This window comes from Abramis brama (assembly GCF_963993115.1).
Source record: "Abramis brama genome assembly, chromosome: 2".
In the NCBI taxonomy this organism is placed as follows: Eukaryota; Metazoa; Chordata; class Actinopteri; order Cypriniformes; family Leuciscidae; genus Abramis; species Abramis brama.
The window spans coordinates 27896693-27910628 of NC_139964.1; positions in this window are offsets into that span (position 1 = coordinate 27896693).

Consider the following 13936-nt stretch of genomic DNA (forward strand, 5'->3'; position numbering starts at 1 on the left):
TCAATACCTTGTAATTAATACGGAACTTTATAGGTAACCAATGCAGTGATGATAAAATCGGTGTTATATGATCATATTTTCTTGATCTAGTAAGAACTCTAGCGGCTGCATTTTGGACTAACTGTAGCTTGTTTATTGAGGATGCAGGACAACCAGCTAATAAAGCATTACAGTAATCTAGTCTCGAGGTCATGAATGCATGAACTAACTTTTCTGCATCGGAAACTGATATATATTATATATATATATATATATGCATATTACGTAGCTTAGCAATGTTTCTAAGGTGGAAAAAGGCTGTTTTTGTAACATATGAAATATGATTTTCAAAAGACAGGTTACAATCGAGTATAACACCCAGGTCTTTTACTGTAGTAGAGGATAAAGTAACAGGACATCCTACGATGTCAAAGTTGTATTGTGAGAGGTTCTGTGGGCGTTTTTTTGAACCGATAAGTATTACCTCTGTCTTGTCTGGATTTAATAAAAGAAAATTACGCGTCATCCAATCTTTTATATCTTTAACACACTCTGTCAATTTGGATAATTTAGCGTTTTCATCCGGCCGTGATGAAATATATATTTGAGTGTCATCAGCATAACAATGGAAACTAATTCCATGTTTCCTTATAATATTTCCAAGTGGCATCATATTGAGAATAATAGAGGGCCCAACACAGATCCCTGTGGCACTCCATAGTTTACTGAAGTTATGATCGATTTTTCTCCATTCAAATAGACAAAATGGTAGCGGTCAGATAAGTATGATCTAAACCAGCTTAATGCTTGTCCTTGAACACCAGTATAATTTTGTAGTCGATCTAAGAGTATTGTGTGATCTATAGTATCGAACGCAGCACTTAGATCAAGTAAAACTAGTATTGAGATACAGCCTTGGTCAGAAGCTAAAAGTAAATCATTTGTGATTTTAACGAGTGCAGTTTCAGTGCTGTGATGCGGCCTGAATCCTGACTGAAACTTTTCATAGATATCATTTTCTTGCAAGAAAGAGCCCAGTTGAGCGGACACAACTTTTTCTAGTATTTTAGACATAAATGGAAGATTTGAAATGGGTCTATAATTTGCTAGATTATTATGATCTAATTGTGGTTTCTTAATGAGAGGTTTTATAACTGCCAGTTTAAATGTTCTTGGAACATGACCTAAAGATAAAGATGAGTTAATAATATTGAGGAGAGGCTCTTCCACTACAGGTAACACTTCTTTCAGTAGTTTAGTTGGTATAGGATCTAATAAACATGTTGTTGTTTTAGATGAAGTGATAAGTTTATTTAACTCTTTTTGTTCTATAGTTGTAAAGCACTGTAATTGTTCTTGCGGGGGGATAATTGAGGCTGAATTATAAGGCGCGATTGAGGATTGAACGTTTACAATTGTGGTTCTGATGTTTTCTATTTTTACAGTGAAGAAGAAGCCTTAAAGATTAATGTAAGCCTATTTAATGTTATACTTAGTCTTTATTTCAGTCTTTTCCAAAACACACAATATTATGACATACATAGTTAAAAAAAAGCAAAACTGTTATATAAGATGAGTCTTCTGTCTGCATTCAAATGAATGAATGAAAACAAACAACAAAGAGACAGAGAACAATATCCAGTCATCTCAGAATGCACGCATAAAGTGTGTCTGAATTGTTAATATCTACTTATAAAAACATCACCTTCTGTATAAGAGCAGGTATAGTACTGCAATTGTAACATAGATAAATAATAAATAAAGTAAAATAGGTGCTAATCTTCTGCTCTCTGTTGAGAAACAAGCTTTCTGGCAATTAAAAGATCTTCAGATTACAAACTTATAAGATTGCAAATTTTGTCACATCTAAACTCATTTAGCACTTATTTACCATAGCTGAGAGTAATTTGCATATCACTAATAACAAACAAGTCACACATCCTTAGGTGTCAAGTCTGTAATGCAAACAAGCAAGCAAAACTCGTCAAGTCATTGGTTCAATGCAACCAAGCCAAGTCCTGCCTAGGAAAATTAGGTCAAGTCACAGTATGATAATACCTAGTAGAGAAAGTATACAAAAATAAGTCACTACAATACAGTGTTTGATGTTAAGTTTGATAGTACTGTACATAAACACCTCAATATCTATTAAGTATAATATGGCATGTACAAATGTAGACCTGAGATAAAAAAACTAAAAAAAAAACTATTAGCATTTCATTTTACTGAGTGCTTCTCTTTATTATTTTGTTGTTGTTGATGAAAATGGATCATATTAGACTGGGTTGGTACACCATATTTTCTTTTTTAAATGCTTTTCACTGTTTGCAAGTGGTACATAGCTACCTAAAGTGGTGTTACATAAAATATACGCGGATGCAAGTTGCAAGTAAAATATCTCTTTATTGAGAAACAACAAAGTCCAACACGTTGCAGACAGCAGGAGAGTGGTGACTTCGATGGGCAATCCCGGACAGATGAGTGATGAACGCCTCGGTTACGACTGTAACCTCGGTTCCCTGAAGAGGGAACGAGCGTTGCGTCGAGAATGACGCTATGGGGAACGCTTTGCGTGATGACGTCTTGAAGCACATGTAAAATCAGTCCAATGGTGTGGCGGAACGTCAGAGGCGGGTGACGTCACATACCAGGAAGCTATAAAAGCCGGCCCGAAACAGAAAACGAAAGCTTCGTAAGAGTCTGAAGTCGAGCTGACAGGCATGAAGGAGATATGGCAAGGCGACGCAACGCTCGTTCCCTCTTCAGGGAACCGAGGTTACAGTCGTAACCGAGGCGTTCCCTTTCAAGGGAACTCGCGTTGCGTCGAGAATGACGCTATGGGGAACGTCTATACCAACGCCTCCATAGCTACAAGTGTCTGTCCTGTGTGAAATCTGGTGAGCAGCACTAGGAAGACAAAACATGAGACCCTGGAGCAGAGTCTAGATCCAGAGAGTAGAACCTGACGAAAGTGTGCGGTGAGGACCAGCCTGCCACATCACAGACGTCCTGTAACGATACTCCTGATATAAGGGCCTTAGAGGCCGCCATACTCCTTGTAGAATGGGACCGGACAGCCATAGGAGAAGGCTGCCCAGCCGCCTCATAAGCAAGTGAGATAGCCTCGACCACCCACTTGCTCATCCTCTGCTTAGACACTGGACCTCCCTTGTTAGGAGACCCAAAGCACACAAATAATTGATCACTTTTACGCCACAGAGCAGCTCTGTGGACATAAGCGTCTAACGCCCGAACAGGGCAAAGCAAATTATTAGCCTCCTGGTCAGCATTTTGAAAAGGAGGAGGACAGAAGGCCTGCAGAACAATAGGTCTGACCACATTAGTGGGGACCTTGGGGATATAACCCGGTCTCGGATGAAGAAAAGCTTTAACCATACCCGGAGCAAACTCTAAGCATGACGGAGCAACCGACAATGCTTGCAGTTCCCCTATTCTCTTGAGAGAAGAAATAGCAAGAAGGAAAAGAGCTTTCAGAGTTAAAAACTTCTCAGGAACCTCCTCAATGGGCTCAAAGGGGGCCAGGGACAAGCCTTGTAATGCAATGGACAAGTCCCATGGTGGCACCCTAGAGCGAACTGCAGGCCTCAGCCTCCAAGTGCCACGAAGGAAACGAGATACCAAAGGGTCTTTCCCCACAGACATTCCACCCAAAGGAATGTGGTAAGCACCTATGGCCGCCACATAAACCTTTAAGGTGGACGGGGTCAGACCTGCAGTGAACCGGTCCTGCAGGAACTCCAGCACTGTACCAATTGGGCAGTTAACTGGGTCCAACCGACGGTCACTACACCAAGAAGTGAAGACTCTCCACTTCAGGGCATAAAGTTTCCTCGTGGAGGGAGCTCTGGACTGTAGAATGGTCTCAACAACCTCAGTTGAGAGACCTGACTCTATGAGCTGGGCCCCCTCAGAGGCCAAGCCCACAGGTTCCACAGTTCTGGGCGGGGGTGAAATATTGAGCCCCCTGCTTGGGACAGAAGGTCCCTCCTGACAGGAAGCTCCAGAGGATGCCCGTCGAGGAGGGACACAAGATCGGGAAACCATACTCTGCCCGGCCAGCGCGGGGCTATAAGAAGCAGGCAAACCCGGTCCCTGCGAACTCTCTCCAGAACTCCCGGGAGCAGAGCAACTGGGGGAAAGGCGTACAGACGTAGCCTCGGCCACGCCTGTACCATAGCATCCAGTCCCAGAGGAGCTGGATGCGTGAGGGAGAACCAAAGTGGACAGTGAGACGTCTCTCGAGACGCAAACAGATCCACTTGAGCTTGGCCAAACTCCCTCCATATCAGCTCCACCACCTCGGGGTGGAGCCTCCATTCCCCGGGCCTTGGCCCCTGTCTCGACAGAGTGTCTGCTCCTATATTCTGGACCCCGGGGATGTAAGCTGCCCTGAGTGACAGTAACTTCCCCTGGGACCACAAGAGGATATGGCGTGCCAAGTTGGATAACGGGCGCGAGCGCAAACCCCCTTGGTGGTTGATATAGGCGACTACCGACGTGTTGTCCGTGTGTACTAACACATGGTGTCCCCTGAGATCTGTGATAAAGCTCCTCAGAGCCCGGAAGACAGCTAACATCTCTAGGCGATTGATATGCCAGGAACGATGATGGTCTTCCCACAGACCTTGAGATGAGCGACCCTCCAGGATCGCTCCCCAACCCGTGAGGGAAGCATCCGTCGTTAGCAGTTTGCGACGACAAGGAGCTCCCAACACTGGGCCCTGGGACAGGAACCAAGGTTTCTTCCACATAACCAGGGCACGTAAGCATCGCCGCGTGACCCTGATTGTGCGAAATGGGTTGCCCCTCGGGGAAAACCCCCTGGTCCTGAGCCACCACTGCAGGGGCCTCATGTGCAGTAGTCCAAAAGGTATCACGTTGGAAGCTGCTGCCATGAGACCCAACAGTCTCTGGAACTGTTTGACAGTGAGTAGCTGGCCTAGCTTTACACTTTTCACAGCTGCAAGGATGGACTCTATACGTGGCGGTGACAGGCGCGCCTGCATCAACACTGAATCCCAAACCACGCCTAAGAAAGTGGTCCTCTGGAGTGGAGAAAGCACACTCTTCTTGGCGTTCAGCCGTAACCCCAACTCTCTCATGTGGGCGAGAACAACATCTCGATGTTGAACCGCCAACTGATGCGAATGAGCTAAAATCAACCAATCGTCGATGTAGTTCATGATGCGAATACCCTGGAGGCGCAGGGGCGCCAGAGCTGCATCCATGCATTTGGTGAAAGTGCGGGGTGATAAAGCTAGGCCGAATGGAAGTACTCGATATTGGTATGCTTTGCCCCCGAAAGCAAACCTCAGGAACTTCCAATGACACGGACGGATGGAAATATGGAAATATGCGTCCTTGAGGTCTATCGTGACAAACCAGTCCTCGGACCTGATCTGTGGCACGATCTGTCTCAATGTTAACATTTTGAACTTGAGCTGCATGACTGACTCGTTCAGAACTCGAAGATCTAAAATGGGACGCAATCCCCCGTCCTTTTTCGGAACTATCAAGTACCGGCTGTAAAACGTACTCGGTTACTAACGTAACCTCGGTTCTCTCTAGAAGAGGGAACGAGTACTGCGTTTTTACTAAAACGCTACGGGAAAAGTCTCTTTTCACGAAACACTGAAGCAAAAAATTATCCTTTAATTTTCATATATGTTAAAAAGCGTTGCAGCAGCAGTCAGCTATGGCGAGACGGCTTGCTCGCTCATTGGCTGCTCTGCGGCAACTGCATAAGCCTATCGAGCGAGGCCTGGGGTGACGTCAGGCCAATGAGGGCGCTTCGCGCCCTCCTCGCCACTTCCCGCCGAGACGGGCGTGGCTTACCTCTATAAAAGGAGCTCGAGAAGGCTGATTCACTTGATTTTGATCGCCGAAGCGAACCAGAGTGAACCATACGCACGGCAGAGAACGCAGTACTCGTTCCCTCTTCTAGAGAGAACCGAGGTTACGTTAGTAACCGAGTACGTTCTCTTACGAGAGTTCTTACTAAAACGCTACGGGAACCCCTTGTAAAACGCCGTGCGTGCTGGGATAAAAACACCGATCACCGGAAGCTATTTCAGGCATACAGTGCATAATCACCAGATAGACTCACACAGAGTCAGGGAATAAGGGAGGGGAGCCTTAATTCCCTATACTGTAGCGTCCGCAGGCTTAACGCGACCTCACAGGGAGAGTCTAAAGACAAGAGGGGATTCCCTCCGTCCTTATATAGACATGTCCACAGACGCGAATATGACATCACATAGACAGGGTAGGGAGCCTGAACTAATGTGGGAAATGTGGGTCTTACACAGTTCTGCCCAAGATAGTCGGTAGCGCATTGCGCCTGCGATTTCAGAGGTCTAGCTAGACAGCTGAATCGACTACACCGACAAAAGCTTAGCCTGTAAGGCGGGAACCTCTAGGTTATAAAACCTGATAAATGTAGACGGAGAGGCCCAGCCTGCCGCCGTACATATATCCTGTAGGGAAATCCCGCTAGACCAAGCCCACGAGGAGGCAACGCCTCTCGTAGAGTGCGCTCTAACTCCCAACGGGCATTGAATGCCCTTGACAGTATAAGCCAGCGCTATGGCGTCAACTATCCATCTGGATAGACTTTGTTTCGAAACAGCCATTCCTTTGGAACGTCCGCTGAACGAGACAAAGAGCTGCTCTGTCTGTCTGAAGACAGCAGAGCGGGACATATAAGCTCTTAAAGCCCTAACAGGGCAAAGAAAACTCGAGTCCCCCTCCTCACTCGATGCCGGCAGGGCAGACAGGGAAATAACCTGAGCCCGAAAAGGCGTGTTGAGGGATTTCGGCACATAGCCGTGCTTAGGTTTGAGTATGACTTTAGAGTCATTAGGACCAAACTCCAAGCATGCCGGGCTCACGGAGAGCGCGTGCAGATCGCCTATGCGCTTCACTGAAGCGAGAGCCATCAAAAACACTGTTTTGAAAGACAAATGTTTGAGGCTAATAGACTGGATAGGCTCGAAAGGGGCACCTTTCATGGCCGCCAAGACCGTAGAAAGGTCCCACATAGGGACTGAAGGAGGTCTGGGTGGATTCAGTCTCCTAGCTCCCCTGAGGAAGCGGATGACTAAATCGTTCCTTCCCAGTGACTGACCCAGCGTTGAACCGGAGAACGTTGAAATAGCCGCCACATATACTTTGAGCGTGGAAGGGGATCTGCCCTTATCCAACAGCTCTTGTAGGAAGGAGAGAACCTCCGTTACCTCACATTCGAGGGGTGATAGGCTCCGAGCTGTACACCAGCCGGAGAAAACCGACCACTTCGAAGCATAAAGCCGCCGAGTCGACGGTGCTCTAGCCTGAGTGATGGTATTCATGACTCCCTCTGCGAGACCAACGGATATCCGTTGAGCGCCCACACATGAAGGGACCACAGCTCCGGGTGTGGGTGCCAAATCGAGCCCCCGGCCTGCGAGAGGAGATCTCTCCTCAACGGCACTGGCCATGGAGCGATGTCTGCTAACTGCATCAGGACTGGGAACCATGCTTGGTTCTTCCAGAACGGTGCTACAAGCAGCACTGGGCATTTTGTTTCCCTGACCCGTTCCAACACCTGTGGCAGGAGGGAGACGGGGGGAAAAACGTATAGCGGGCAGCGCGGCCATCTTTGGGACAGCGCGCTGTCGCTCTTTGAAAAGAACGCAGGGCAGTAGGCGTTTTCGTGGGACGCGAATAGGTCCACCTCCGCTCTGCCGAATCTCTCCCACAACAGCCGGACTGTTTGTGGGTGTAGAGACCACTCGCCCGGGGGAACGTTGTTCCTGGACAGTCTGTCTGGGCCCACATTCTGAAGCCCAGGTACATGCACTGCTCTCAGCGAGCGTAAGTTGTGCTGAGCCCATATTAGGAGGCGTTTCGCCAACCTGTACAGGGATGTGGATTTCAGACCGCCCTGGCGATTTATGTAGGACACCACAGCCATGATGTCCGAACGGACTATGACGTGTTGGTCCTTGATGTGGGGACAAAAACGCGTCAGCGCGTTGTGCACTGTCAGCATTTCTAAGTTTTTGTGTTGGAGCTTTTCTCGTTCCGACCACAGGCCGAAGAACGGTCTGCCCTCGAGCAGCGCTCCCCATCCCGAGGTGGATGCGTCTGTCGACACCATCCTCATTCCCGAGGAAGTCCCCAGGCTTACACCTGATCGGTACCAGTCGTCCGCCATCCAAGGCACCAGGGCTGTAACACAGTTCTGATCGACCTTGAGGCATAATCGACCGGACACCCGCGCTTTCAACCAGAACTGCAGCGGGCGCATGCGGAGCAAGCCCAGCCGGAGAACTGACGATGCTGAGGCCATAAGACCCAGCATCCTTTGAAACTTCCTGGGCGGGGTGAAAGCGCCGCGGCGGAAAGACTTCGCCGCGCGCTGAATGTGCAGCACGCGCTGTGGCAACAGCCGCGCTGTCATAGACTGCGAGTCCAGAACGATACCCAGAAACGAAATCGTTTGACTGGGGTTCAGTGAACTCTTCGCCCAATTGACCGTGATACCAAGATTCTCGAGGTGATCGAGTAAAATGGTTCTGTGCTCCACGAGCTGAGATCGTGATTGGGCTAGGATCAACCAGTCATCCAAATAGTTCAGCACTCGCATGCCTCTGAGTCTGAGAGGAGCGAGCGCTGCGTCCATGCATTTCGTAAATGTACGAGGTGCCAGGGACAAACCGAACGGCAGGACTGTATACTGGTATGTCTGACCCTCGAAGGCGAATCTCAAGTATCGCCTGTGATGTGACGCTATCTGTATTTGAAAATACGCGTCCTTCAGATCTATTGACATAAACCAGTCTCCTCGGCGAACATGCGCGAGGATTTTCCTGGTCGTGAGCATTTTGAAACTGCGTTTCACTAATGCTTTGTTCAGCCATCTTAGATCCAGTATGGGTCTGATACCATCGTCCTTTTTGGGGACTAGAAAGTATCTGCTGTATAGCCCCCCTTCGCTTTGAGCTTGGGGCACACGCTCTATCGCCCCTTTGCTTATCAGTTTTGATATTTCGGCGCGAAGTAGGTGTGCTACTTCTGAAACCACCGTAGTTGGACGCGCGCTGTGAAGCGGGGAGGGCGTCGACAAAACTATAGCGAGAAGCCTCTCTTTATAATGCCTAGCACCCAGTCCGAAACCCCTGGAAGCGCTGCCCATGCTTCTGCATGGTTGGCTAAGGGCTGGATGCGAAGCGCGCTCTGTTCGCCGTGCGACAGAGGCGCTTCGGGGCGCAATAACGTAGGCGTTATGCCTGTGGCATTCGAGGCGGGGGGCGCGCTTATTACAGCGGGCAGAGCGCTCGTCCTCGACCTTACTACAGCGCTTGACTGAGTGAGGGAGGGCTGAGCGGGTCCCGCGGGACTCATGTCTGCGAGTAAATGTGGGCGGGAAGCGGGCACATTCACTGCTTTGGGCGCGCTGTCTGACTGAGCAGAGCGAGCGCGCACAGGTCTCGTTTTTACAGAGAGCCTGTGGTCTGTGAGACATAGTGTTTGTGCGGGCACTTTCACTATGTTGGAAGCGCAATCGACCTGAGTCGATTTTATGTGCGCGAGCCCTAAGTGTAGGGCTGTGCTTGTGTGTAGAGATGGGCACTGAGGAGTGGGCATCGACACTACACTTATAGCACCATCGGCCGTGGCCGGGACACCAGAAAATACCGTGAGTAAGTGTGGGCGCGGGAGAGCGGGCACAGTTACTGCAATGAGTGCACTGTCTGTCTGAGCAGAGTGAATGCACACAGGTTTCGTCTTTACAGAAACCACAAGGCATGCAGAACATAGTGTTTGTGGGCACTAGGCAGTGGGCACGCACGTTCACTATGTTGTGTGCGTGATCGACCCGAGTCGAATATATGAGCGCGGGCCCTGTGTGAAGGGCTGTGCTAGTGTGTAGGGATGGGCACTAGCAGTGGGCATCTTCTTTACACATATAGCATCATCGGCCGTGGCCGGGACTTCGGTAGAAGTCCGGCCATGTACCACGTGCTCGTGGGCTGCAAAAAACACGTCTGCAGTTGCCTCTCGGGAAACAAACAGAGTGATTGCATTCGGCGGCATAATATTTTCTGTCGGCAGGCCTGGGATTCGAACCTCGGATCCCCCGCGCGCAAGTCTAAGAATCTACCACTGGACCACAGTGAAGATACATAGATATAGTCAGCGCGAGTATTATCCACACTGGCGTTTGCTTGCAGGCATGTACCACGTGCTCGTGGGCAGCAAAAAACACGTCTGCAGTTGCCTCTCGGGGAACAGACAGAGTGATTTGCATTTTCAGACGCCTGCAAAATGCCAGAATGTGAGAAGAGTGGCGTCAACATGTATTCTTCGGCGTTTGCTGGCAGGCAAGCGTGTAACAGACTCACTTGCTGCAATAATATTTCCAGTCGCCGAACAGGGAACTGAGAAATGTGAGAGAAAAGAGGTCAGACCGACCAACGGTGGGACTAAGAACACTCTTTTCTCCTTCGCCGGTGAATGACGCGTGCAGAGGCAGGGTAGCTTTTCTTGTAACGTAAAGAAAAACTAGCGCCATCCGCTTCCAGGAAGGGCAGCCTCGGAAAGGATGCCCGGCGAGTCCTCAGAGTCACCGTAGGCAATTGGCTCGGAGTGAAGGCGTTTCGCCGTCAGCGAGCGCGAGCGCTGCATGAGAAGGCATCTTGAAAAAGACGCAGCTCTTTTAGGGGTGCGTGTTGCAAAGCGAACACACACACACACACATACACAAGAACAAAGAATGTAAAGGATATGGCGTCGGAAAGCGCACCAGGTACGGCGGTAGAAGGCGGCGTTGGCCAGCGGCTTCAAGGGCTCGTCCCGCTGAAGTGCTTGCATCAGACGACGCGTGCTTCCTCGTGATCCAGCGATGCGTGCGCTTCGCTGAAGAGATTAAAATCAAGTGAATCAGCCTTCTTGAGCTCCTTTTATAGAGGTAAGCCACGCCCGTCTCATTGGCCTGACGTCACCCCAGGCCTCGCTCGATAGGCTTATGCAGTTGCCGCAGAGCAGCCAATGAGCGAGCAAGCCGTCTCGCCATAGCTGACTGCTGCTGCAACGCGTTTTACATATATGAAAATTAAAGGATAATTTTTTGCTTCAGTGTTTCGTGAAAAGAGACTTTTCCCGTAGCGTTTTAGTAAAAACGCAGTACGAGAGAACTCTCGTAAGAGAACCCGGTTTCCCTGTTGGAGGGAGGTACATATTCTATGGCCCCTTTCTCTAACAGAGTGTTTACTTCCTGTTCCATAACCAGAACCTGCTCGGGGCCCACCAGTGTGGGCAGGACCCCCATAAACCGAGGTGGGCGTTTCTTGAACTGTATCTGATACCCTTTTTCCACGGTCTGCAGGACCCAACGAGAAACATTTGACAGTTAGCTTCCACGCTGTCAGAAATTCTACTAAAGGTACCAGCCTCTCGAGACTGGTTTCTGGATTTTGTTGTTGTTGAGTAGTCAGTTCGTCGCCCTGTAGCGGCGCACCGGCAGGGAACGACCGAACAGACTGCTCTAACACCCTCCTCAGAGGGGGCGGGCATCCCGAGGCCACTACGTTTCCGGGTGGTCCTTGAGATATGTGCTCGCCGGAGACCGCTGCGCCTTGTAACACCGGAGGCGGCAGGGTTGGCAGAACGGTCCCCTGAGGGTACCGAAGAGAGACGGGCACCGTAAAAAGAGGTGTTGACCGCTCTGCTTCGGGGGGGACTACCCTCATTCGTCCTGAGCCCTCGGACATCAGGACTTTTTCCCAGCAGCCTTCTTGGCGGTAATAACGGTCCGCAGATCCGTTCTACCCCTCGAGGGCTGCTGGGTTTGAGAGCGCCCTCCGTGTCCCCGAGATTTTTGTGGGGGAGCACGGGAGGACACACTCTGTTTTTGAGTGGCATGATGTTCAGCGCTTTTTTTAGAGGAGTGAGGCTGCTCCCGCTCAGCAGCCTCATAGAATGAACGGCGGGGGAGAAGTTTTTGAAGTGCAACTGCCTGTTTAGAAGCCTCTTGTGATTTAGCAACCGCACTGTTAACAGCATCACCAAACAGACCAACAGTGGAGACCGGAGCATCTAAGAGAACATGCTTTTCTTTATCTTTTATGTCGCTCAGATTGAGCCACAGATGCCTCTCAGTGGCCACCAGGGCTGCCATAGACCGCCCGATTGATTTAGCGGTCTCCTTGGTGGCCCTGAGAGACAGATCTGTGGCTCTGCGTAGTTCAGCCACTGTGTCAGGACCAATTCCCCCGCCCTCCTCTAAATCCCCCAGTAATTCAGCTTGATAAGCCTGCATAATGGACATCGTATGCAGACACGCTGCAGCTTGACCAGCGGCTGCATACGACTTATGAACCAGGGAAGATGTCATTCTAACTGGCTTGGATGGAAGTGTAGGAGCCTTCAGGGAAGATGCCGTTGCTGGAGAGAGATAGCTCGCAAGCGTCTCCTCCACCTTCGGCATCTCCCCATAACCATACTCTTTATATTTATAAATTGAAGAGTAGTGAGATGTGTGTGGTGTAAAAACTCTGTAAGACACTGGTTTTCCCCACGATCTCGACACCTCGGTGTGGAGATCGGGGAAAAACGGAAGGCTCCTGCGCTGGGGCTGCGCACGAGATGGCAGGAAGCGTTCGTCGAGCTTGCTTTTCGAACGAACGTCCTGCCTATCCTCTGGCCACTCAATAGAAAGTCTGTCAACTGCTCTAGTGATTACATCGAGCAGTTCCTCAAACGCGTGAGACTGAGGTGGCGAATCCTCAGACTCAGCGTCAATACTCACAACATCCAACTCCTCAGAGCTGGATAGTTGCAGTACTGGTGCCTCTATCGAGGGGGAAGAAACCGCCGCGCGTGCTTCCACACCCTGATGAGAGGCACTGGATCTATCAGAAGGTTGCTGAGATAAGGCAGAGCCCGTCTCAACATCCACTGATAGATCCATTTGTGAACCCCAGGTCTGAGATCGACGCCGTGCCTCGGCAGCGGCGGGACCAAAGCCCTGGGGAACATGATCGGGATTGAACCGAGCCAAGCGGGATCGGAGCGTACGCAATGGAAGCGCACAGCAATGCACACAGTCACCACCCTCGAGTGCTGACTGGGCATGCTCCTCTCCCAAACAAACAACACAAAGAGTGTGAGTATCACCTCCCGTTAAATAACGCGGGCAGGGATGAACACACACTCTAAACTGCTGCTTGCTCGCCATACTGAATAATATATATATATAGACAGACAACACCAAATAACAAGGACAGATTTCAACACAGAGCGCGACTGAAGACTCAGAAAGCTTTCGTTTTCTGTTTCGGGACGGCTTTTATAGCTTCCTGGTATGTGACGTCACCCGCCTCTGACGTTCCGCCACACCATTGGACTGATTTTACATGTGCTTCAAGACGTCATCACGCAAAGCGTTCCCCATAGCGTCATTCTCGACGCAACGCGAGTTCCCTTGAAAGGGAACTGAGTGTTGAATTCCCCGGAGTGATGAATGATAAACCAAGTGTAGAATCCAAAACGAGACTGGAACAGGAAACAGCACGACACGATGAACTCAAAATCAGAATAGAGAACACACGAGGAGAACAGTAACAGGAAACAACACAGGGAAGCTCCAACAACGATCTGACAAACACAAACGAAAGACAAGGCATTAAATAGGCTGTCTGATGGAATGCAGATGCTGATGAGAGAATCAGATAATCAGCGGTAACGCCCACACGAAACAATCAGTACGCACACACACACACACACACACACAAGACGAGAGAGAGAGAGACAGCGGATCTAACAACCGTGACAAGTGGGTGATATAAAAAAAAATATATGCAAAAAACACTTTTTAAAGATAGTTTTTGTTTAAAGACACTTTCATTACTTTTCCAGTCATTTACCCACTCTGGCTATACAATTTCTATAA